Source organism: Pelobates fuscus, chromosome 4 (genome assembly GCF_036172605.1).
Source record: "Pelobates fuscus isolate aPelFus1 chromosome 4, aPelFus1.pri, whole genome shotgun sequence".
In the NCBI taxonomy this organism is placed as follows: Eukaryota; Metazoa; Chordata; class Amphibia; order Anura; family Pelobatidae; genus Pelobates; species Pelobates fuscus.
The window spans coordinates 198,316,415-198,341,235 of NC_086320.1; positions in this window are offsets into that span (position 1 = coordinate 198,316,415).

The window sequence follows — 24,821 nt, forward strand, 5'->3', positions numbered from 1 at the left end:
TCCATTAACTTTGTATCGTCTAATGTTTTGCTGCATTCAAATGGAATTGTTCCCTTCTGTTCGGTTACCGAACAGATTCTGTGGGGTCCCCTTGTTCGCAAATCATGTTTAGTCTTTATTGGAAGATTGTGCTTGTCCCATTTTAAATATGATAAAAATGAGGCTTGAGTATTAATCTGTGGAGAGGTATTAATGTTTCTTTTAGATATGATATTGGAACTCAAGGCTTGTTCGTATCAAAGGACGCCTTATATAACAGGGAATCAAGACATATGGCAAATGAGAGAGTTAGTTTATACTGAAACCAGACTTCCAGGCTACTTATGTGTGACTTCTCATGCCTTACAGAGTAGCTCTGCTGGGTTCCCAGCTTCAAAGAGGAATTTAGGTTGCAAGCTCTGACCTCCCAATCAATCAATCAATCAATCAAATTAACCCCTTTTGAAATTGACAATACCACCTCTACCAGGCAGCCAGTTCATATATGCATGAACATAACTTTTGTTTTACCAAACCGATCTCAGCACATTTTGGATATGTTGTGCACTCAGATCGGGGCTATTTGGGAATATAATTTTTCCCAAACGGTGCCTTAAATTGTCCACAATTTCCCAAATCCTTTTAGAGTGTCCAATTTACATTGGGCTGCACAAAAAAGGGAGCGGGAAGGTATGGGGGAGGTAAGAGATTAAATCCAGGCTTCCCCTCTGTCTGCAAGGGGAAGCTCAATACTGTGCATGCTGACAATAGACATATTTTATGCGCAGAATTGACATTTGGTCATGTGGTTGGAGTAACCCTTTAAGTGAACTATGCATCCACAAAATATACAGTTTCATACATTTTTGAGTTAGTAAAATAACATAATTATGTACCAAATGAGGAGAGACTTTCTGTTTATAGCATCTGGCATTAGATTTTACATTTAATTTACTTACATAACTCAAAGATAAATTCCTATCCTCCTCTTGCATTGCAACCCAGCTTTAGTTTTAGATATAAAAAAAAAATCTACATAGAATATTCTTACGTGAGGCTTTAGTCACTTTTTCTTTTTCACATTTTCTATTGCTTATGTATACACCAGCAAACTAAAACTTGAAAACTTGAAAATGTGTGACTCAAGATTCTTCCATTGTATCTGGGATTGATGGGGGGTGTAATTTATTATTTAACTGTTGCTTGGTTAGTACAATATAATGGTAATAGCAGTAATTTTAAGAGGAGATTGAGAGATACAGAGTTATCCTGTGACCATTTAAATACATACAAATGCTTATCATACCATATCTAGTCACTTTAACTCTCCAGTGTATCTAGCAATGCATCAAAACTAAATTGGAAAACAGGGAAAAAAAAAACGTAACTGTTTCTGAAACTGTTGTACACATACTCAGGTTTTTTTCTATTTGAACACTGTTAGATATTTCAGCAGCAGAATCAAAATAAAGATGTCTTTTTGTTTTATTAAGAATGACAGTGTCATTATTTAACATGATTTAAATGTCAGGGGGCACATAAACTTAACTCACTGTGAAATAATGTCTTAGCAGTTAACCGATCATAAAGATACTTGAAAGGATATAAAAGTTAATGGACAAAAAATATATTTCTAGTTCAGTTATATTATCAGCAGGTATATCTTAAAATCTGTTGGGTGCAAATATGCTTACCTTGTAATTTGATGGACATTGCTTTGTGACATCATTTTATTATTCAGGAAACAATAAATTTGCATCCAATTAAAGTGATATAGATCTAGAAAAATATATTTCGAAATACTGTTTAAGGGAATTAATGAGCAATTAATTAAGACCAGCCGTGATCTATGACATCGGGTGACCATTTAATTTTGCGTACTCTACAAATTATACACTTGGTAACGCAGCCAATACATTGTGTTTCTGAGTGTGTCAGCTGAAATCTGATTATTTTGTGTCCTATACTGAGATCAGGATCACTAACACAAACGCACTCTAATATTTAACAATGCATTAAATAAATACAGTGCATCTAGACTGTGGTCTCTCCTGCTTAGAGGAATTAGTATGTAATCTGACATAAATGCATGGGTTATTATATTGAATCATTTATTTTCAGATCATATTCAGATTGAATGTATTGTTCTAGTTGATTTGATAGAAAATTAAATGTTCATGTCATTTGCTGATATCGTGTATTACATAACACATAATAAAAGCCACCCATGGAGCTTCAAAGTACAGAATTGCAATAAATTAATGCAGCATTAAAAGATTTCCTTGTGAAAATAATTTTTGTCTTAACTCTAAAAAGCTGATTCATAGGAACTAAAAATATTATTGATCTAAAAGGTGAAGGTAGAAAAAGTTCAAAAGTACTAGTTTCAGAGCAATCATTACAGAATACAATAGGTTATTTCTCCCTCTGATAAACAAGAGGTATTTTTTTATTTAACAATTTTTATTTTTCAAACAACAACAGGAAACGGGGCACAGAAGGAAAGAAGGGAGTGCTGGGGGGAGGGAGGGGGGGGGAAGGGTAGCAATCTGAATCAAATAGTATTAATAAATCAGAGATAATATAATGTGTCAACATACATTTACATATGATAATTCATATATAGTTTGACTACAGCCTCAGCCTTGTTACATTGTGATACAGCATTCCCCTATTTAGCGTGTACCAATCTCCATGCGTCCCACATCCTCCAAGTCTTTAGAGCCATCTTTGAGGGGAGAGAGATACTATTAAAACAGTTTTCATATATCCTCTGGTTATCCAGCTCAGCTTGTAAGGTCAACACTGAGGGTGTACGTAGAGTTTTCCATGCTCTTGCATTGAGCTGTGAGGGCAATGTGATATATCAATTTCCGTATATGTGCCGGCACGTCTGGTGGCAGGTGTAATAGGAGATATGTAGGAGGACTAAAAGGTAGTGTTATAGCTGTGAATTCTCGAATAAAGACTTGTATAGTGTTCCAGAAGGGTTAGGTTTGGCATGGAAGATCGTATGTGGTATGCGAGGGTCAATATGGGGGTCGCCTGCGAAATTCGGTTATTGCTACTCAGTTTGTGTTTATGCGCATCCCATATTTTCAGTAGCAATGCAACCTGGGCCAGTACAGCTTGTAAGGTGGCCTATAGGGTAAGCATTCGAATGTCCAAATTGCACGAAATTCTTTCGAATGTACATTCGGAATGAAACAAATAGCACATGTGTAGTGCAGTGGGTTCCATGCTAAGTAGACACTCTAATTCTTATAGAGTGACATATATTGAAAGGGATAAAAACCCTGGCTTGGGTTAATTCTCCAGAAAAGATAAAATGAGTACAACTGTTATCAAACATCTAATAAGACTCTGGTGAAGCCAAAAATATGCATAAGACAACACTTTAAGGCAGCACATCTCAGATCATTAAATTGTCCACTTACACATTTGAAGAACCTACATTTGGCATATTGACAGGTGGCATTATGAATATACACACATTATCAGATTTTAACATGGAATATCAATTAAAATCATTTCAGTAAATCTGTCAATAAACTGCCATGAAAATTCAGCAAATGATCCAATGTATATATTATATCAACCTTATAAAAATGTGATTTGATCAAAAACAAAACAAAAAAAAATGGCATTTACTTAATTGTCAAATAGTGCTTATTAATTAATAGAGCATATTAATAGTGACTTGTTTTATGTGTTTAAAAACAACATACCTGTGTGTATTTCTTTGATCAGGCTAAACCATTTTATTGAAAGAATAAAATCATTTACATCAAGGAAAAAACTAACAAAAGGTCACTGGATTTTGCATCTGCAGTTCTATATTTGCACATGTTGCTAAGCAACTGAAGAAAATCATAGCCCTGGGCACTGAAATTGCCTTTTATGTCATCCATTATAAAAAAGGGAACAAAAATCAGTTACATTTTATACAATGAAGATAAATATATGGAGTACTTAAACCACACAAAATGTATGCTTTCTTCCCAAATATTAAATACAATGTTGCAATATAAAGAGGTCTCTTTGTATAGCTGGCTTTTTTTTCTATTATATGTTTGGACAGGAATAGTACAGAACAACTTGCCAAGTTTGTCAAGAATGAGCCAAATAGAGAAGATGAATATGGACGTAAAGAAGATTTATCAATGAAGTGTGCCATGATGACATGTTTCCTGGCAAGGGGAGAAGTAGGGTTGTCTCTTCATTTTAAAATTAAAAACATGAGAGATAAATTACGACCATATGGTGGTCCAGCTCATCTGAATTTCATGAGATAAAAAAAGATTCTGGTAAACCAATTATGTGAACCAAAAGGGGTGTGGAAATGTGTACTGTGTACTGCTATATATATATATATATATATATATATATATATATATATATATATATATATATATATATATATATATATATATATATAAATATCATGTATGCTGGATATTTGTATACATTACAATTCACTGATAGGCACTTGTCCCACCAATTGGACCACGGATCAAATGAGAAAAAGCAACCTATAGAAGAAAAAAAGAAAAGTATATATATATATATATATATATATAAATGCATATGTATATATATATATATATATATATATATATATATATATATATATATATATTTATTTATATTCAAATTTTTATATATATAGAATTATATAGAAATATAAGCTTGTTTGCTTTTTACTTCTCCTTTTTAACCTCTGTTGGTCAATTCTCGCTTGATCTGTGGATAAAATCAACATTTTATAGCTGCTCCCTAGCCGTCAAACATCTTTTTTCCCATCAATCATTTCTTTATTTTATGCCATGGATGGAATTCTGGATCACGATCAAAACAAACATGCTCAGTCAGTGCACGATTAGTTTGGTTTATGATTCAGCTACATTTCGGCTTGTAGTTTGGGAATTAGCATGATCATCCAACTGGCCCAAATTTGGATGAATTGCAGTTCATGATGAAAGAAATCTAGTTGGTTGTATAAGGGCTGCAACACTCTTAACTTTACATTTATTGCAGATTTATCCCTTTAACCCCTTCAACACCAGAATCAAGTATAAACATTTTCATTTTCATGTTTTATGCAGTATTAAAAAAAATCCACCTGCTTTTATACTCTAGTTATGATTACCAGTCTGTACAGGAACAACTGTCTTTGCCAGTAGTCACTAGTCACTAATATAGTGAATGTAAAGTTGCTAAAAATGTCATCTCACCCCCTCTTTTCAAACAGTACAGGACGTGTCACTGGGTGATACTATTCGTACAGTCAGGGAGGGAGGAGGAAAAAAATGGACTCTACCATTTCACTGTTAGCATTACATTAACATTGCAGAGATTGATAAACATTTATATAGCAGTTTTAAATTCCTTATTTTAGAAATATATGATTTAACTCTATATACTGTATATGGGAATAATGCTCAAATGCAAATACTATTTCTACATTCTGTTACCATTTTTCAGTAAGCTATACAGCTAGTAATACCTTCCAGTTCCTTACAAATACATGTAAGCAGGGGCATACCTAGAGCATTTGGCATCCGGGGCGGATCTTAAATTTGGCAACCCCCAAATTTAAAATGTAAAGAAAAAAAAAATGCAAACTGTTTTTTTTTATGTATTTAGCACTGAGCAGTGCTTGTGTGTTTGTATTTAAGCATGTTTTTGTAAGGAGTATGTAAGTGAATGTAGGTGTGTGTTTGAATGTAGTGTTGACATTTGAATGCAGGCGTGCATTTGTGTGCAGTGTGTTATTTTAATACAGTGGTGTGTTTATATATAATGGTGGTGGTCTAAAACTTAGGTGCATTTGTAGTGTTGATGTTTGAATACAGGGGTTTATTTATGTGTAGTGTTAACAAGATGCACATATACACACACACTGATACACTTGCAGATATATAGCCATACAGATGCACACTGACAGACAGATACACAGACAAACACTGACACACAGGAAGATATGCAGACACACAGCTACGCACACACAAATACATACTCACACATGCATATACATTGACATATAGGTACACACATGCAGATACATTGACACACAGTCACACAGAGATACAGACACACTGACACAAATACACAGATACAGATACAAACAGACACACAGGTACACACATACAGACACACAGTCGCACATAGATACACAGATACAAACACACATACAGATACAAACACTAACACACAAACAAATACAGACATACAGATGCACAGATGCAAACACACACAGATACACATGCAGGTAGACAGGTACACAGTGTGTCTGTTTTTATAGTGGGTGCACTGTGTGTAGTGGATGCAGTGTCTGTGTGTAGTGCATGTAGTGTGCGTGGTTGTGTAGTGTGCGTGTTTGTGTAGTGCATGTAGTGTGCGTGAATGTGTTGTGTGTGTGTTTGTGTAATATATTTAGTGTGCATGCTTGTGTAGTGTGTATGTTTGTGTATTGCATGTAGTGTGCCTTTTTGTGTAGCTGATGCAGTGTGTTTGTATAGTGGATGCAGTGTGTGTTTGTGTAGTGCATGTAGTGTGTGTGTAGTGGATACAGTGTGTGTTTGTGTGGGATAAGTACTGGGAAATGCAGATTTTTAATAAGGTGGGCTTATTCCCCCCTTCCCTGCGCAGGCAAGAGGCAGGGAGGGGGGAATAAGCCCAACTAATAAAAAAAACAACTGTATCCCACACAACACACACACAGAGTACATGCCCTATACAAACAGACATTGCATACAATACACTACATTCACTAACTTCACACTGTATCCACACGCACACATCTCACTATTTCCCCCCTCCCTGTGGCCAGGAAGGGGGGGGGGGGGCACATTTACCTGGTGGTTCGGTGGCTATAGAAGGGACTCAGGAGTAATCCTGCACCCTCCAGCAGCAGCATGCCCTTTCCTTTTGTGAGCTGTGATAGCATTGCCGCGGGTTGCCATGGCAACGCTGCAACATGCATTGCTGCTGCTGGAGGGTGCTAGATGACTCCTGGGTCCCTCTTTACCATGCAAACAGACACAAGGGCAGCATTTTACTGCCCCTATGTCTTCTTGCATGATGAAGAGATACCCAGGAGTCAACATGCTGCCCCGGGCATCCCCCTAATCGGTGGCACCCGGGGAGGACCGCCCCTCCTCCCCCCTTAGTACGCCACTGCATGTAAGCAAGGTTTTTGACCATTTTTATTTATATACAGTTGCAAGAAACAGTATGTGAACCCTTTGGAATGATATGGATTTCTGCACAAATTGATCATAAAATTTGATTTGATCATCATTTAAGTCACAACAATAGACAATTACAGTCTGCTTAAACTAATAACACACAAATAATGAAATGTTGCCATGTTTTTATTGTCATACAATAAATGAAGTATGGAGAGACAAATAAATAAAGACTATAAACAACTGGGTGCTACTCCTCACTGGTATTCCCTCAAATACCAATATAAATAGTAATCAACATAATAAGAAAAGAGGATGCACACCAAAAAATTCCAATAATAACCATCCTGGTTTTAATAAATCAAAATTTAATACAAGCAAAGATTAACAATATTCATAAATAAAGTGAAAAAAAATAGGCACAAAACATAAATCAATAGTACTTTACCAGAAGTTCTCACAAGCCTAATAGGGCAGAAACAGGACACAACAATAACCCCCCCCCCCCCCCCAACGTTTCGGCACCTCCTGGTTGCCTTTGTCATACACCCTTGAGAAAGGCAACCAGGAGGTGCCGAAACGTTGGGGGGTTATTGTTGTGTCCTGTTTCTGCCTTATTAGGCTTGTGAGAACTTCTGGTAAAGTACTATTGATTTATGTTTTGTGCCCATTTTTTTTTCACTTTATTTATGAATATTGTTAATCTTTGCTTGTATTGAATATTGATTTATTAAAACCAGGACGGTTATTATTGGAATTTTTTGGTGTGCATCCTCTTTCTTATTATGCCATGTTTTTATTGAACACACCATGTAAACATTCACAGTGCAGGTGGAAAAAGTATGTGAACCCTTGGATTTAATAACTGGTTGAACCTCCTTTGGCAGCAATAACTTCAACCAAACGTTTCCTGTAGTTGCAGATCAGACGTGCACAACGGTCAGGAGTAATTCTTGACCATTTCTCTTTACAGAACTGTTTCAGTTCAGCAATATTCTTGGGATGTCTGGTGTGAATCGCTTTCTTGAGGTCATGTCACAGCATCTCAATCGGGTTGAGATCAGGACTCTGACTGGGCCACTTCAGAAGGCGTATTTTCTTCTGTTTAAGCCATTCTGTTGTTGATTTACTTCTATGCTTTGGGTCATTGTCCTGTTGCAACACCCATCTTCTGTTGAGCTTCAGCTGGTAGACAGATGGCCTTAAGTTCTCCTGCAAAATGTCTTGATAAACTTGGGAATTAATTTTTCCTTCGATGATAGCAATCCGTCCAGGCCCCGACGCAGCAAAGCAGCCCCAAACCATGATGCCCCCACCACCATACTTCACAGTTGGGATAAGGTTTTGATGTCGGTGTGCTGTGCCTCTTTTTCGCCACACATAGTGTTGTGTGTTTCTTCCAAACAACTTAACTTTGGTTTCATCTGTCCACAGAATATTTTGCCAGTACTGCTGTGGAACATCCAGGTGCTCTTGTGCAAACTGTAAACGTGCAGCAATGTTTTGTTTGGACAGCAGTGGCTTCCTCTGTGGTATCCTTCCATGAAATCCATTCTTGTTTAGTGTTTTACATATTGTAGATTCGCTAACAGGGATGTTAGCATTTGCCAGTGACTTTTGTAAGTCTTTAGCTGACACTCTAGGATTCTTCTTCACCTCATTGAGCAGTCTGCGCTGTGCTCTTGCAGTCATCTTTACAGGGCGGCCACTCCTAGGGAGAGTAGCAGCAGTGCTGAACTTTCTCCATTTATAGACATAGATTTGTCTTACCGTGGACTGATGAACAGCAAGGCTTTTGGGGATACTTTTATAACCCTTTCCAGCTTTATGCAAGTCTAACAATTCTTTATCGTAGGTCTTCTGAGAGCTCTTTTGTGCAAGGCATCATTCACATCAGGCAATGCTTCTTGTGAAAAGCAAACCCAGAACTGGTGTGTGTTTTTTTATAGGGCAGGGCAGCTGTAACCAACACCTCCAATCTCATCTCATTGATTGGACTCCAGTTGGCTGACATCTCACTCCAATTAGCTCTTGGAGATGTCATTAGTCTAGGGGTTCACATACTTTTTCCACCTGTACTGTGAATGTTTACATGGTGTGTTCAATAAAAACATGGCAACATTTCATTCTTTGTGTGTTATTAGTTTAAGCAGACTGTGATTGTCTATTGTTGTGACTTAGATGATGGTCAGATCACATTTTATGACCAATTTGTGCAGAAATCCATATCATTCCAAAGGGTTCACATACTTTTTCTTGCAACTGTACTTTTGTCACACCTACTGCATGTGAGAAAAATAGTATTTTTGCTTTTACACTAACATTTCAGACTCTGTGTTAAATATTGCAAGATGACGGATAGTGTATACTGTCCAAAACTTTTTATATTCCAAATTTATCTTGTATAAAGGATGAATAAGTGAAAAATAAACATTGCGTACATGTACATAAGTTTGTCTGTAAAGCAATCTTGACACAATATTGATGTGTTACTAAATGTTTATATGCCAGTTATGAATCCCTTGAAATAAATGTTATGTTAATATTTTTCAATCAAAAAACGATAGCTATTGAAGAGGCTAAACATAGGCTTATGTTTTAGTTTTCTCTGGTTTCACCAGTAGCAGGACATTCAAGAACAGAGGCGGCTCTAGACTTTATGAGGCCTTAGGCGAAATGCAAACATGAGGCCCCACTAACAAAAAAGTGTCACATATACACATTGATGCACTGTCTACCTGTGTATGTGCCTGAGAGTGTGTCTGACAGAGAGTATCCTTGTGTGTGTGAATGTATGTCTCTGTGAGTATGTTTGTGTTTTTGTCTGAGACCCTATGTGTATGGGGTAGCTGCTTGAAGTGTGTTGTGTGTATAGGGGGGGTGATGGTGAGAGGGAGAGACGGGTGATGGTGAAAGGCGGGTGATGGTGTGGGGGTGATGGTGAGAGGGAGAGGGGAGGGTAATGGTGAGAGGGAGAGGGGAGGGTAATGGTGAGAGGGAAAGGGGGTGCGATGGTGAGAGGGAGAGGGGGTGCGATGGTGAGAGGAAGCGGGGGAGAGAGGGTGCGATGGTGAGAGGGAGCGGGGGGTGTGATGGTGAGAGGGAGCGGGGGGTGATGGTGAGAGGGAGCGGGGGGTGATGGTGAGAGGGAGCGGGGGGTGATGGTGAGAGGGAGCGGGGGGTGATGGTGAGAGGGAGCGGGGGGTGATGGTGAGAGGGAGCGGGGGGTGATGGTGAGAGGGAGCGGGGGGATGATGGTGAGAGGGAGCGGGGGGATGATGGTGAGAGGGAGCGGGGGGGGTGATGGTGAGAGGGAGCAGGAGGGTGATGGCCAGAGGGAGCAGGGGGGTGATGGTCAGAGGGAGCGGGGGGTGATGGTCAGAGGGAGCGGGGGGTGATGGTCAGAGGGAGCGGGGGGTGATGGTCAGAGGGAGCGGGGGGTGATGGTAATGTGAGATGGAGGGGGTGATGGTAATGTGAGAGGGAGGGTGGTGATGGTAATGTGAGAGTGAGGGGGGTGATGGTAATGTGAGAGTGAGGGGGGTAATGTGAGAGTGAGGGGGGTAATGTGAGAGTGAGGGGGTAATGTGAGAGTGAGGGGGTAATGTGAGAGTGAGGGGAGTGTGATGGTGAGAGGGAGCGGGGGGTGATGGTGAGAGTGAGCGGGGGGTGATGGTGAGAGTGAGCGGGGGGTGATGGTGAGAGTGAGCGGGGGGTGATGGTAATGTGAGAGGGAGGGGGGTGATGTTAATGTAAAAGGGAGGGGGTGATGGTAATGTGAGAGTGAGAGGGGGGTAATGTGAGAGGGGGTAATGTGAGAGTGAGAGGGGGTAATGTGAGAGTGAGGGGGGTTATGTGAGAGTGAGGGGGTAATGTGAGAGTGAGGGGGGTTATGTGAGAGTGAGGGGGTAATGTGAGAGTGAGGGGGTAATGTGAGAGTGAGGGGGGTAATGTGAGAGTGAGAGGGGGTTAATGTGAGAGTGAGAGGGGGTTAATGTGAGAGTGAGAGGGGGTTAATGTGAGAGTGATGGTAATGTGAGAGTGAGGGTAATGTGAGAGTGAGGGTAATGTGAGAGTGAGGGTAATGTGAGAGTGAGGGTAATGTGAGAGTGAGGGGAGGTAATGTGAGAGTGAGAGTGAGTAATGTGAGAGTGAGAGTGAGTAATGTGAGAGTGAGAGGGGGTAATGTGAGAGTGAGAGGGGGTAATGTGAGAGTGAGAGGGGGTGATGGTGAGTGGGGTGAGGTTGAGGGTGGTGACGGAGGGTTATGCTGAGGGGGTGATGCTGAGGGTGATGAGAGGGTGATGCTGAGGGTGATGAGAAGGTGATGCTGAAGGTGGTGGGGGGTGATGCTGAGGGTGGTGGGGGTGATGCTGAGGGTGGTGGGGGGTGAGGGTGAGGGTGGTGGGGGGCAAGGCTGAGGGTGGTGGAGGGTGATGGTGAGGCTGAGGGTGGTGGGGGTGATGGTGAGGGTGGTGGGGGGGTGAGGGTGAGGGGGGGGTGATGGTGAAGGTGGTGGGGGGGTGATGGTGAGGCTGAGGGGGGTGGGGGTGATGGTGAGGCTGAGGGGGGTGGGGGGTGGGGGGTGATGGTGAGGGTGGGGGGTGAGGCTGAGGGTGGTGGGGGGTTATGGTGAGGGTGGGGGGTGAGGGTGGGGGGGTGAGGCTGAGGATGGTGGGGGGTGAGGCTGAGGGTGGTGGGGGGTGAGGCTGAGGGTGGTGGAGGGTGATGGTGAGGCTGAGAGTGGTGGGGGTGATGGTGAGGCTGAGGGTGGTGGGGGTGATGGTGAGGGTGGTGGGGGTGATGGCGAGGCTGAGGGTGGTGGGGGTGATGGTGAGGGTGGTGGGGGGTGATGGTGAGGGTGGTGGGGTGTGAGGCTGAGGGTCGTGGGGGGTGATGGTGAGGGTGGGGGGTGAGGCTGTGGGGGGTGGGGGGTGATGGTGAGGGTAGGGGGTGAGGTTGAGGGGGGTGGGGGGTGATGGTGAGGCTGAGGGTGGTGGGGGTGATGTTGAGGGTGGTGGGGGTGAGGCTGAAGGGGGTGGGGGGTGATGGTGAGGCTGAGGGTGGTGGGAGATGATGGTGAGGCTGGGGGGGTGAGGCTGAGGGGGGTTATGGTGAGGCTGAGGGGGGGTGATGGTGGTGGGGGGTGAGGATGAGTGTGGTGGGGGTGATGGGGAGGGAGAGCCTACCTTTCCCTGATGGTCCAGTGGGCTCCCTGGTGGTCCGGTGGCCACTGCTCCCGGTCTGCAGCTCCGCAGAGCTGCAGACCGTGTAGTCTCGCGAGATTTCAGAGCGTTGCCGTGGTAACCCGCGGCAACGCTCTGATTGGCCAATTCTCGCGAGTCACATGGTCTGCAGCTCTGCACACTGCGGAGCTGCAGACCAGTGTCTGCGATGGTGGCCGGGCAGCCAGGAGGGGCCTCGCACCCGGCGGCATACTGGGCAAGCCGCCGGGCCCCCTCCTGGTGTCAGGTCCTTGGTCAGTGACCGAGGACCTGACACACTCTGCCAACAGGCGGTTTAGGCGGCCGCGAGGCCCCCGCCAGTGCGAGGCCTTAGGCGGCCGCCTAAACCGCCTAATTAGAGAGCCGCCTCTGCTCAAGAAACCTCTAAGGCCCACACACTCACGGGGCCCATCCATTCGGCTGCCTAAGTGCATAGGCCACCTAATGGCAAAATTGTTTTCAGAGGTCCAGTTGTGCGCTGAGACGCTAAGCAGGACAACCACTCCCCTGTTAAATCAGCAGCATTTGGAGCTTTTTGTGTGTCTATATGTGCATCTGTGTGTCTGTGTATCTAGCTGTGTTTCTCTGTGTGTTTTAGTGTATCTTTGTGTCTATGTGTCTATCTGTGTTTTTGTTTGTGTGTTTGTGTATCTATATCTGTGTCTGTGTATCTATCTGTGTATCTGTACCTGTATCTGTGTGTCTGTATGTGTGTCAGTGTATCTATCTGTATGTATGTTTGTATCCATCTATCTGTGTGTCTCTGTGTGTCTGTATGTGTATCTGTGTATTTGTATGTGTGTCAATGTATCTACCTGTGTGTCCAGAGATGTAACTAGAAACCAAGGGGCAACACTGCCTTGCCCCTCCCCCCATACGTCTCACCCCCCCAAGGTCACTATCCTGTCACTTCCGGTTCGCGGTCTGTACACTCGCGGTCGGCAATCAAGCTGCTGCTTGCCACACGCTCGGGGGGTACAAAAATCATGAGTTTTCACATGGTTCCGGTCCCCTCACCCTCTGCCACACGCTAATGAGGGGTTGGGGCGGAAATCATACACACGGACACAGCAGTCAGAGACCACCCAAGGTCTCCTCATTGACGACCGTTTTGTTTACTTCTCCCACGTGGGAGAACCGCAAGTTACTTCAGCAAACATTACTTAAACAATGTATACACGCTGCAATTACCATAATTACTAATACTGGGTCACATACTACTGTGTTATATACTGTGCTGCATATTACTGTATTACATACTACTGTGTTACTACATACTACTTTGGTACATACTACTGTTGGTACATGATACTGTATGGCATATTACTGTGGTGCATTTTGCTGTTGGTACATGCTGCTGTGGTTCATGCTGCTGTGGTAATGCTGCTGTGGTACATGCTACTGTGGTACATGTTACTGGGTTTCAATACTACTGTGTTACAATACTACTGCGTTCACAGGCACTATGATCAATTCATCTCAATATTATCTACTGCTAAATTGAATCCCATTTGGTTAACTATTTTCTATTACTCAGACAGTTACTGGGCATTCTTCCTTCATGGCACATATTTTACATAGGGGCAGGCTCTGCACATTACTTTCATGGGGCATGTTCCACAAATAGGCAAATATGACAATTCAGATTCATGATATTTGATAGACTACTGTTATCTTCCCCTTTCTCTCTGTATTCAAGTATATACATATGTTTGGTCCATCGGCATAAGATGTGGATCAGCTTCAAGGTTTAACCCCTTCAGGATGGGTGACGGACGAGGTCCGTCATCCTGGGGATACCCTTAACGACGGGTGACGGACCTTGTCCGTCACGCGGTAAAATTAACCCCAGATCGCCACGATCGCGGCGATCGTGGGGTTAATGGTGCTCCGGTCTGCCTCTGTATTAGAGGCAGACCGGGAGCACCAGATCGGGCTGTCCCAGCACATGTGCCCGCTCTGACAGCATGTCAGAGCGGGCACATGTGCTGTGTATACTCACCTTCCGCCTCCCTGCACTTCCGGGTTCAGTGTGAAGTGCAGGGAGACGGATCAGTGCTGATCCTGCCCACGGTGTAAAAAAAAAAAGTTTTAATAAAATCCCACCCCCCTTTACCCATTTTAATAAAAAATTAACCCCTTCCCTGCCAATTGATCACTGACTACAGTGATCAATTGGCAGGGAATACATTTTACTGTCATCTGATTTTATTTTTTAACCCCTGAGGGTTAATTATTATTTTTCTTAACCCTCAGGGGTTAAATTTATTTTATTAATTAATTTAAATATTTTAAAATTATATATTTAGCTAACTGGGGTGGGTGGAAGTTAGTGGGGAATTTGGGGATTTTGAGTTAGGCTAACTTGTGGTTAACGTTAAAAAAGTTTTAAAATAAGCTTTAAAAAGTTAAAAATTACTTTTTTTAAAAAAAGTTTTAATAACGTTTAGGAAAAAATAAAAAAAGGCACCCGCCTTTACCCAGTCCAAATAAAAATTAACCCCTTCCCTGCCAGTCGATCACTGCCTACAGTGATCAAAATACAGATCTCACAGTATTATACTGTGATCTAATTTGTTTTAACCCCTGAGGATTAACTTTTATTTATTTATTAACTCTCAGGGGTTCAATTTATTTAATTAATTAATTTAAATATATTATAATTATATATTTTGCTAGCTGGGTGGGTGGGAGTTATGGGCAAATGGGGAATTTACGGTTAGTGCTGCTTACTGCTAGGTAGGGGTTAACAGTAAAAAAAGCTTAGAAAAATTTTAAATCTGTAAAAAAAAGTTTTAAGAAAGTTTAGAAAGTTTTTAAAAAATAATAAGCAAAACAAAAGTTTAAAAAATAGTTTTAAAAAGTTTAAAAAGTTTAAAAAAGTAAAAAAATACATTAAAAAATACTCATTACCACTACACCTGGAACAAACTAGAGAAAAAATGATCCCACGCTAAGGTTCAAAATATGCCTTTTGAATTACCCCAGGGTGTATTCTTTAATAAATAGTATGTGTTTGGGGGGAAGTTTCAATAACCAACCATCTAAACTACTCCAAAATGGAACATAGACACAGCGTAAAACTTCAAAGTTAGAAAAAAACTGAATGGCTGCGTCTCAAATGTGCCCCTTCAACATTCACATATACCTGGCAAAGGTACATACGGGGGTATTGCTGTACTCAGCCAACATAGCTGAGCAACATATGAAGTATTTTACAGTCGTAGCACACATAAGGTTTGAAAAATATACTGTGCAAACTCACTTTGTGTGTCAAAAAGGCAGAAAAAACGCTTCTTACCACTACACTTGGTACAAGCTAGCGGAAAAATTATCCCATGCTAAGATTCAAAATATGCCTTTTGAAATACCCTGGGATGTGTTCTTTAAGAAATGGTATGCCTTTATGGTGTAGTTGTAATATGTAGCCTGCTCAAGTGCTCCAAAGTGGAACACGGACATATCAAAACCCTCCATGAAAATTCACACTTAAAAACGTAAACTTGTCACGTCTCTTTTACAGCACTGTAACTTCACAAAATATTGCCAAAGACATACAATGGGGGTGTCATTTTACTCAGAAGACTTAGCTGAGCATAATTTGGGAGATTTGAACTTAGTGGCACATATGAAATATACAAAAGGCCCAGCAAAAATGTAATCCGTATGTAAAAAATGCCCAAAATAATTTTTTATCACATACTTTGGCATATATTGGTGAAAGAATGGGGGCATGTTTAGGCACAATATGCACCATATGAGATACCCTGGAGTGTATACTTTTACAAATGGTAGGCCTTTGTGGGGTTTTTTTGAACAGTCAAACTGTTATAATACCCCAAAATGAAAGCATTGGCTCATTAAATCCGTCTCTCAAAAATCTACTGTGAATACTGAAAAGGACAGGTCTCATATATGGCACTGTAGCTTCACGAAATAGTGCCAAAGACATACAAAGGGGGTGTCATTTTACTCAGCAGGTGTAACTGAACACAAAAAAAACTTTGTAAAGGAATAGCACACACCAACTTTACAAAATACACATGAAAAGTTCTTTGTTATAAGTTTGTGTGCAAAAAACTAAAAAAAAACACAATTTTTCTCCAATATTTAGCAGAGATTTGCGGTGAAATGACTACGTAGAAAGTGTCAAAACAACCTTAGGTAAATAGCCTGTGATGTCTACTTTATATAAATATATACTTTTGTGTGGCAATTTTGTTTTCTTTTATGGCTATTAAGCTTAGAAGACAAACATAACAAATTCTAAAATTGCTCCACATTAAAAGTTTATTTTACTCCTTGTGCTTTGTGACCTGTAACTACCAAAAAAAACGTAAAATCCCAGACACATTATATATTCTGTAAATCAGAACAACTAAATGAATTTATTTTTAATTGCTTTCTTTAACCTGCACTAATTATGCACACATTATTATTGCAAAAACTGTAAAAAAAACAATTTGTTTTTAATTTTTTTTGCATTTTTCTTTATTTTTTTTGATAATAAATAAGCATTTATATATATATATTATATATATATATATATATATATATATGTTACATCAAATTGAAGCCCTTTCTGTCCTTTAAAAAACAGTATATAATATGTGTCGGTGAAATAAACGAGAGAGATGCAAATTGCAGTTGAACGCAAACAGCCAGAAAATGCAAAAATTGCTTGTGTAAGACAAGCTTCTGAAGCTGTGTCCTTAAGGGGTTAAAAGGTGTGTGTTTACTAAAGCTCTTATTAGCTACAAATTACTCTGGTCAGTTTATATGGCGCTAGTCACCGCAGTACTGTATTAAGGCTAGTATATCAGAGATTACCTTACTTATTTCTCTATGCTTACTTTTTAGGTTCAAGTTGACTTATATCAACTACGTTGTTGTTCAATCAAATCTATATAGCACTTTCCAGTGAGTAAGGTATAGAGTAAGGGGTTACTCTCAGCGTTAAAGGGAGAGTACATTTGTTACTCTGTATAACATGTACTCCTCTTTTACTGTCATTAAGTTTAAACCTCTCTTCCACTATAATAGTGGTGGAAGTGTCAGGTTCTGTTTTGGGTTGTGACCAATTTTCTGACCTAACCAACACCCAAGTGGGTCTCAGGTAAGTTTTGCCTAAACTCCCCCCCAACTACTATGATTAGTGTTACTGGCTTATCTAGGGTAGGCGGCCACTAGTAAATATTCTGACTTCTTTGCCTTAGTCTTAGTGGTCCTGCGAGGCCAACCCATTTCCTCCACGATAGAGGATATTCGCCCCTCGGACCAAATCATAGTTAGCCGCCTCGTACGGTTGCATAGAGAGGGCCTCACTTGTTTTGCAGAAGACTTTTTTTTATAATGCATACATAATTGTTGGGTTCTCTTCACACATCACAAACTTAGTATTTGTTTCTATGCATTACTCAAATCATGTTGACTACTAAGACGGCTTATGCCTGAAGAATCCAATAATGAACTCAGTTGTTTACCGGCAACCATGGTGATTAAGGGGTCTTACATGTTCTAATTATATTTTGCAATAATTTACTTCAAAATCTATAAATAAGAAATACTGCCTTTATCCATACGGGTATAAAATACAGTGGGCAGTGTTTGTTACAGGACTGTGTTTTGGTAGTTTATCAAATGCAAAAATATATAATTCAAATTGTATGCATAAAAAAAAAAACACATTAATAAGAATAATAAAAATATCTACAACAATCTACAACTTAGAAAACATTTTTTTTTTAAATCTAGTGTACCATTAAAATATAGAAGCACGTGGATTATAATTTTGAGTAAAAGGTTAAACCTTACCACAGGAGTAATTCCAAAGCACTTTAATAAATAACGTTAATGCAGAAAAAAAGGGTAAGTGATAAAATTACAGCAAAAATGTAAGAACAGAGGTGACAAGGTGAAAATATGGACATGGTACAGGATGTGAGTGCACATTACTTTGATGTGTGTTGATAAAACTGTGAAGGTTCTAACTAATGGAAATCTTGTCACAAGTACATTAGACTCATGTTCACATAAAAACATATGACATGTTGATATGTTGATATAAAAAGCTTACTCTATACTAGAGATTTAGCTATCCAGAGGATTGATTTAGCCTCCACATGTCTCATCAGTGAGCTACCACCGATATCCCTCTTTTGCTACAACCAGCAAGAGATCCACTGCTAAATTATACATACAATTTTGATCAATGTTTAAATTGTAAATAAATCAAAATGTGCCAGTGTCAGGATCGGGACAGGGATCCAACACGCAGAGTACAAACAGTAGCCAGATACGTATACCGGACCTTAGAATAGCCGGACTAACGTAAGTAGTACAGTATAGAATGGTCAAAGACAAGCCGAGGTCGAGGGTAACAGAAGACAGGTAAGCGAGAGACAAGCCGAATCAAGGGTAACAGAGATAAGCAGAGTAAGGTAAACAAGCCGGGTCAAAACCAAAAGGGATAATAGAATACACAAGCACTGAATGACTAGAACAAGCTAGAACCACGACAGGGCAATGAGCTAATGAAAGAAGCTCTGTTAAATACCCTGTTCAGAGCAGTAACCACGCCTCCGAGGCTTCCTGATTGGTCCTGCAGCAATTGAGTGACAGGTCGTTCCGGAGGAGTGTCCTGATGACAACTTCCTGCCTAGATGCTGTAAAAGGCAGTCACTCCCTCGCGGCCGGCCTTGCATGACCGGATAGACCGTGGGGAAGGGAGCCATCAGGCCGTCTGGATGGAGGAACAGCTAAGTCTCTACCTCTTTCGGAGGTAGAGACCACAGGTACCCTGACAGTACCCCCCCTCTCAGATACGCCCACCGGGCGGAATACACCAGGGCGAGAAGGGAATCGAGAGTGAAACGCCCTGCGGAGACGGGGAGCATGCACCTCCTCCTGAGGTACCCAACTTCTCTCCTCAGGACCATAACCCTTCCAATCGACCAGATATTGCAGTTTCCCCCGGGAGATTCGAGAATCAACGATGGAATTTACCTCATACTCCTCCTGACCCTCCACCTGAACTGAGCGGGGAGGGGCGATCGTGGAGGAGAACCTGTTACATATTAATGGTTTTAGCAAAGAAACATGAAATGAATTAGGAATGCGTAAGGCATTAGGCAACGCTAAACGATACGCAACTGGGTTAATTTGGGACAGTACCCTGTAAGGTCCAATATATCGAGGAGCAAACTTCATGGACGGCACTTTTAACCGAATGTTTCTAGTACTTAACCATACTCTATCGCCTGGAACAAACACCGGTGCTGCCCTTCTACGTTTGTCAGCGTGTTTTTTAACCAGTGTAGAATTGTGCAGAAGGATTTGTCGAGTTTGATCCCACAACTCTCTTAAATTGGCAACATGAACATCCACCGACGGTATCCCTTGAGAAGAAGACTCCGAAGGAAGGATGGAAGGATGAAAGCCATAATTCAAGAAAAAAGGGCTAGACTGCATAGAATCACAAATGAGATTGTTATGTGCAAACTCCGCCCAAGGAATAAAACCGACCAAATCGTCCTGGTGTTCTGAAACGAAACAACGTAAATATTGTTCAACTTTTTGGTTAGTGTGTTCAGCAGCTCCATTGGACTGAGGATGATAGGCAGAGGAGAAATTCAATTTGATGCCTAGTTGGGAGCAGAATGATCTCCAAAAACGGGAAACAAATTGGGAGCCTCTGTCAGAGACAATCTGGGAAGGTATCCCATGCAAACGGAAAATCTCCCTGGCGAATATCTCCGCTAATTCGGGCGAAGATGGGAGTTTAGGTAAGGGAATGAAGTGAGCCATTTTAGTAAATCTGTCTACCACAGTGAGGATGACAGTCTGCTTTTTAGAGATAGGCAAATCAACAATGAAGTCCATTGCCAGGCAGGACCAAGGCTTTTCAGGAACCTCTAAAGGGTGTAGAAATCCGCATGGAAGCGAATGGGGTAGCTTGGTCTTGGTACAAACTTCACATGCCCCGATGAATTCTTTAATATCCTTGCGTAAGTCAGGCCACCAAAAATCTTTAGAGACCAGCGCATAAGTCTTGCGGATGCCAGGATGCCCAGCCACCTTACTGTTATGGAGACAGCGTAGCACCTCCAGTTGGAGAGCGGCAGGAACGAAGTGTCGATCCCCAGGGGTCTGTTTGGGTGCCAAATGCTGAAACTTCATGATCTCAGAAAGCAATGGAGAGTGAATCCTGAGATTCGTGTTCGCGATGATATTCCCCTTAGGAACTATGGAGGACAGAAGTGGTTCAGTTATAGTGGATGGTTCATATTGACGAGACAATGCATCGGCTTTAGAGTTCTTAGAACCAGGTCTATACGTAAGTACATAATTAAAGTGAGTGAGGAACAAGGCCCAGCGAGCCTGCCTGGCGGACAAGCGCTTCGCCTCCCCAATATAAGACAAGTTCTTATGATCCGTTAGAATAGTAACAGGGTGTAGTGTCCCTTCCAGTAAATGTCTCCACTCCTTTAAAGCCTTAATGACCGCTAACAATTCCCTCTCCCCGATGTCATATCTGCTCTCAGGCCCAGAAATTTTTTTAGAGAAGAAACCACAAGGGTGTAACGGTTTATCCACCCCTAACCTTTGAGACAGAACAGCCCCAACTCCTGTCTCAGAAGCATCGACCTCGAGCAAGAAAGGCAGAGTCGTATCAGGATGAACTAGAATGGGAGCTGAGGCAAAAAGTTCCTTGAGAGTCTTAAAAGCAGCAAGAGCCTCCTCAGACCAGAACTTAGTATCAGCCCCTTGTTTGGTCATATTGGTAATAGGCGCAATGATAGAGGAGTAACCCTTAATGAAGCGCCTATAGTAGTTGGAAAACCCAATAAACCTTTGGATAGCCTTGAGTCCTTTGGGCAAAGGCCAGTCTAAAATAGATTGGAGTTTACCAGGATCCATTTTAAAACCTTCCCCAGAAATCACGTACCCAAGAAAGTCTACCTGAGCCTGATCAAAACTGCCCTTCTCCAATTTGCAGTATAGACCATGTTGCAGAAGTTTGTGTAACACCTTTCTGACCTGTCTATGGTGAGTCTCAATCTCCTTAGAGTGTATTAGTATGTCGTCCAGGTAAACAATAACACAATCATGCTGAAACTCCCTAAGTACCTCATTAATCAAATCTTGAAATACTGCAGGAGCATTGCATAGTCCAAATGGCATAACAGTGTATTCGTAATGGCCATACCGGGTATTGAATGCCGTCATCCACTCGTGACCTTGCTGGATTCTCACCAAATTGTAAGCCCCTCTGAGATCTAACTTGGTGAAGATTTTGGAGCCCTTAAGACGATCAAATAACTCGGTAATCAGTGGGATAGGATAGGCATTTCTGACAGTTATTTTATTCAAGCCTCGGTAATCGATACAAGGTCTCAGCGTGCCATCCTTCTTTTTAATGAAAAAGAACCCCGCCCCGGCCGGAGAAGAAGACCTCCTGATAAATCCCTTTTCTAAATTCTCCTGAATATACTCCTCTAGAACCGAGTTTTCCTGAACAGACAAAGGATATACATGGCCCCTCGGAGGCATAGTCCCGGGTAGAAGCTTAATTTTACAGTCAAATGACCTGTGTGGCGGCAAAGAATCGGCATTCTTCTTGTCAAACACTGCCCTTAAGTCTAGGTAAAGGTCTGGTATTTGTCTCTCTGTGGACTGAGTAGGATTCTCCTGTATGTTAATATTAGCTAATGGAGAAACCTTGCACAGACACCGATCCTGGCAGCCCTAGCCCCACGAGAGTATCTCCCCTAACTCCCAATCGATAATAGGGTTATGTTCTTTCAACCATGGGTACCCCAGAACTATGGGAACGGAAGGAGACGGAATGAACAGAAGAGATAAATTCTCCACGTGTAGGACACCAACACCTAACTCAATGGGTATGGTCTCACGAAAGATCACAGGGTCTAGTAGTGGTCTACCATCTATGGCCTCAACGGCCAAGGGTGTCTCCCTTAGCTGGGATGGGAAATTGTTTTTACTAGCAAAGGCTTGGTCGATAAAATTCTCAGCAGCACCGGAATCTATCAAAGCCATAGCCCTTACTACTTCCCTCCCGCAAGTTAAGGAAACTGGTAGCAGAAGCCTGTGATCTTTATAATTAGGAGTAGAGGACAAAATAGAAACACCCAAGGCCTGTCCTCTAGAGAGACTTAGGTGCGAGCGTTTCCCGGGCGGTTAGAACAGTTCGAGAGTAAATGACCCTTAACTCCACAATACATACACAAACCCTCTCTTCTCCTGTACTGTCTTTCCTCCTCAGAGAGGCGGGTATACCCTATCTGCATAGGTTCAGGAAGCAAAGATACCGTGGAGTCAGGACTTGGAAAAGCGGGGGCTAACCTAAAAGAAGGTCTCCGGTTCCTCTCTCGAGTGTTCTGTCTCTCTCTTAAACGTTCATCTATACGAGAGATGAACGAAATTAAATCCTCTAAATTCTCAGGGAGTTCTCTGGTAGCAACCTCATCAAGGATTACTTCAGATAAGCCATTCAAAAATACATCCATATACGCCTGCTCATTCCACTTGACCTCCGACGCCAGAGACCTGAACTCTAGTGCATAATCCACCAGTGTTTGGTTTTCCTGTTTCAGACGCAACAATAATCTGGCGGCATTAACCTTTCTACCTGGAGGGTCAAATGTTCTTCTAAAAGCAGTTACAAAGGCGTTATAGTTATAAACTAATGGGTTATCGTTCTCCCATAATGGGTTGGCCCATCTCAGAGCTTTCTCAATAAGTAGGGTGATAATAAATCCTACCTTTGCCCTATCTGTAGGATAAGAGCGAGGTTGCAATTCAAAGTGGATACTAATTTGGTTTAAGAAACCACAACACTTCTCAGGAGCCCCACCATAGCGTACTGGGGGGGTAATGCGAGAAGAAGCACCCACTGTGGCTACCTCTAGACCTGAACCGACAGGAGAAACAGGGGTATTACGTATCTCCTCTGGTGGGTTATTGGCACGAGATAATAGAGCCTGTAGCGCAAGCGCCATCTGATCCATTCTGTGATCCATGGCTTCAAACCTAGGATCAGGAGAAGCCAGCTGACTGTTTGTACTTGCAGGATCCATTGGCCCTGTCGTAATGTCAGGATCGGGACAGGGATCCAACACGCAGAGTACAAACAGTAGCCAGATACGTATACCGGACCTTAGAATGGCCGGACTAACGTAAGTAGTACAGTATAGAATGGTCAAAGACAAGCCGAGGTCGAGGGTAACAGAAGACAGGTAAGCGAGAGACAAGCCGAATCAAGGGTAACAGAGATAAGCAGAGTAAGGTAAACAAGCCGGGTCAAAACCAAAAGGGATAATAGAATACACAAGCACTGAGTGACTAGAACAAGCTAGAACCACGACAGGGCAATGAGCTAATGAAAGAAGCTCTGTTAAATACCCTGTTCAGAGCAGTAACCACGCCTCCGAGGCTTCCTGATTGGTCCTGCAGCAATTGAGTGACAGGTCGTTCCGGAGGAGTGTCCTGATGACAACTTCCTGCCTAGATGCTGTAAAAGGCAGTCACTCCCTCGCGGCCGGCCTTGCATGACCGGATAGACCGTGGGGAAGGGAGCCATCAGGCCGTCTGGATGAAGGAACAGCTAAGTCTCTACCTCTTTCGGAGGTAGAGACCACAGGTACCCTGACAGCCAGACACTTACCAAAAATCATGGCTTCCAGAGGCTGCGTAACACTTGTTTTGTATTCCCATAAGTGTCCCTAGGTTCTCCCCTGCTCTGGGTCACATTTACTACAGTTTTTAAACTGTTTTATGTTGCAAACCTATATCTGATTTTTGTAACATTGGGCCACGTGAGCTACTGCATCACTAGGCGCTCCCTGTCTGATTTCTTTATGTCAGTCATGGGGACTATGTCTTCTACCATTTCCTAATCCATTGCTCAGGCATTGCTGCAGGTATGCCCCCGGCCCATTAGGGACCCACCCCTGCCTTCCTGGCTTTCCTGCCCCCCTAAAGCTATAGGCAAGAAGGTGATTGCTAAAACATGCTACTTGCTGGTCCCTGCCTCCAGAACCTCATTTATTGATGGTTAATCTATGATAGCGTTAACGCCATATGCAAATACGCATCAGGTAGAACAGACACATAAATGGAAAAGTGGCAAAGCACTACCTTAAAGTGACTCCAAATCTGATTTTGGATCTCAAGTGGAGACTTTGATAAAAATCATTGTTGGAGCATGTTCCCTCGCTGCCGAATATGTTGGCAAATCTCATTATTGCAGAAGGCATGGAGTTTGATATATCACAACATACTAGGACCTTCTTCTGATCCTTGTTTTACCTTGTGATCCCTTTTAGAATTTGTCCCCAGTCCTTTGGTAGCATGATTGCAGGACAGCTTCCTACCTTCCTCCTGATGCGTTCCCTTTGTTTCTCGA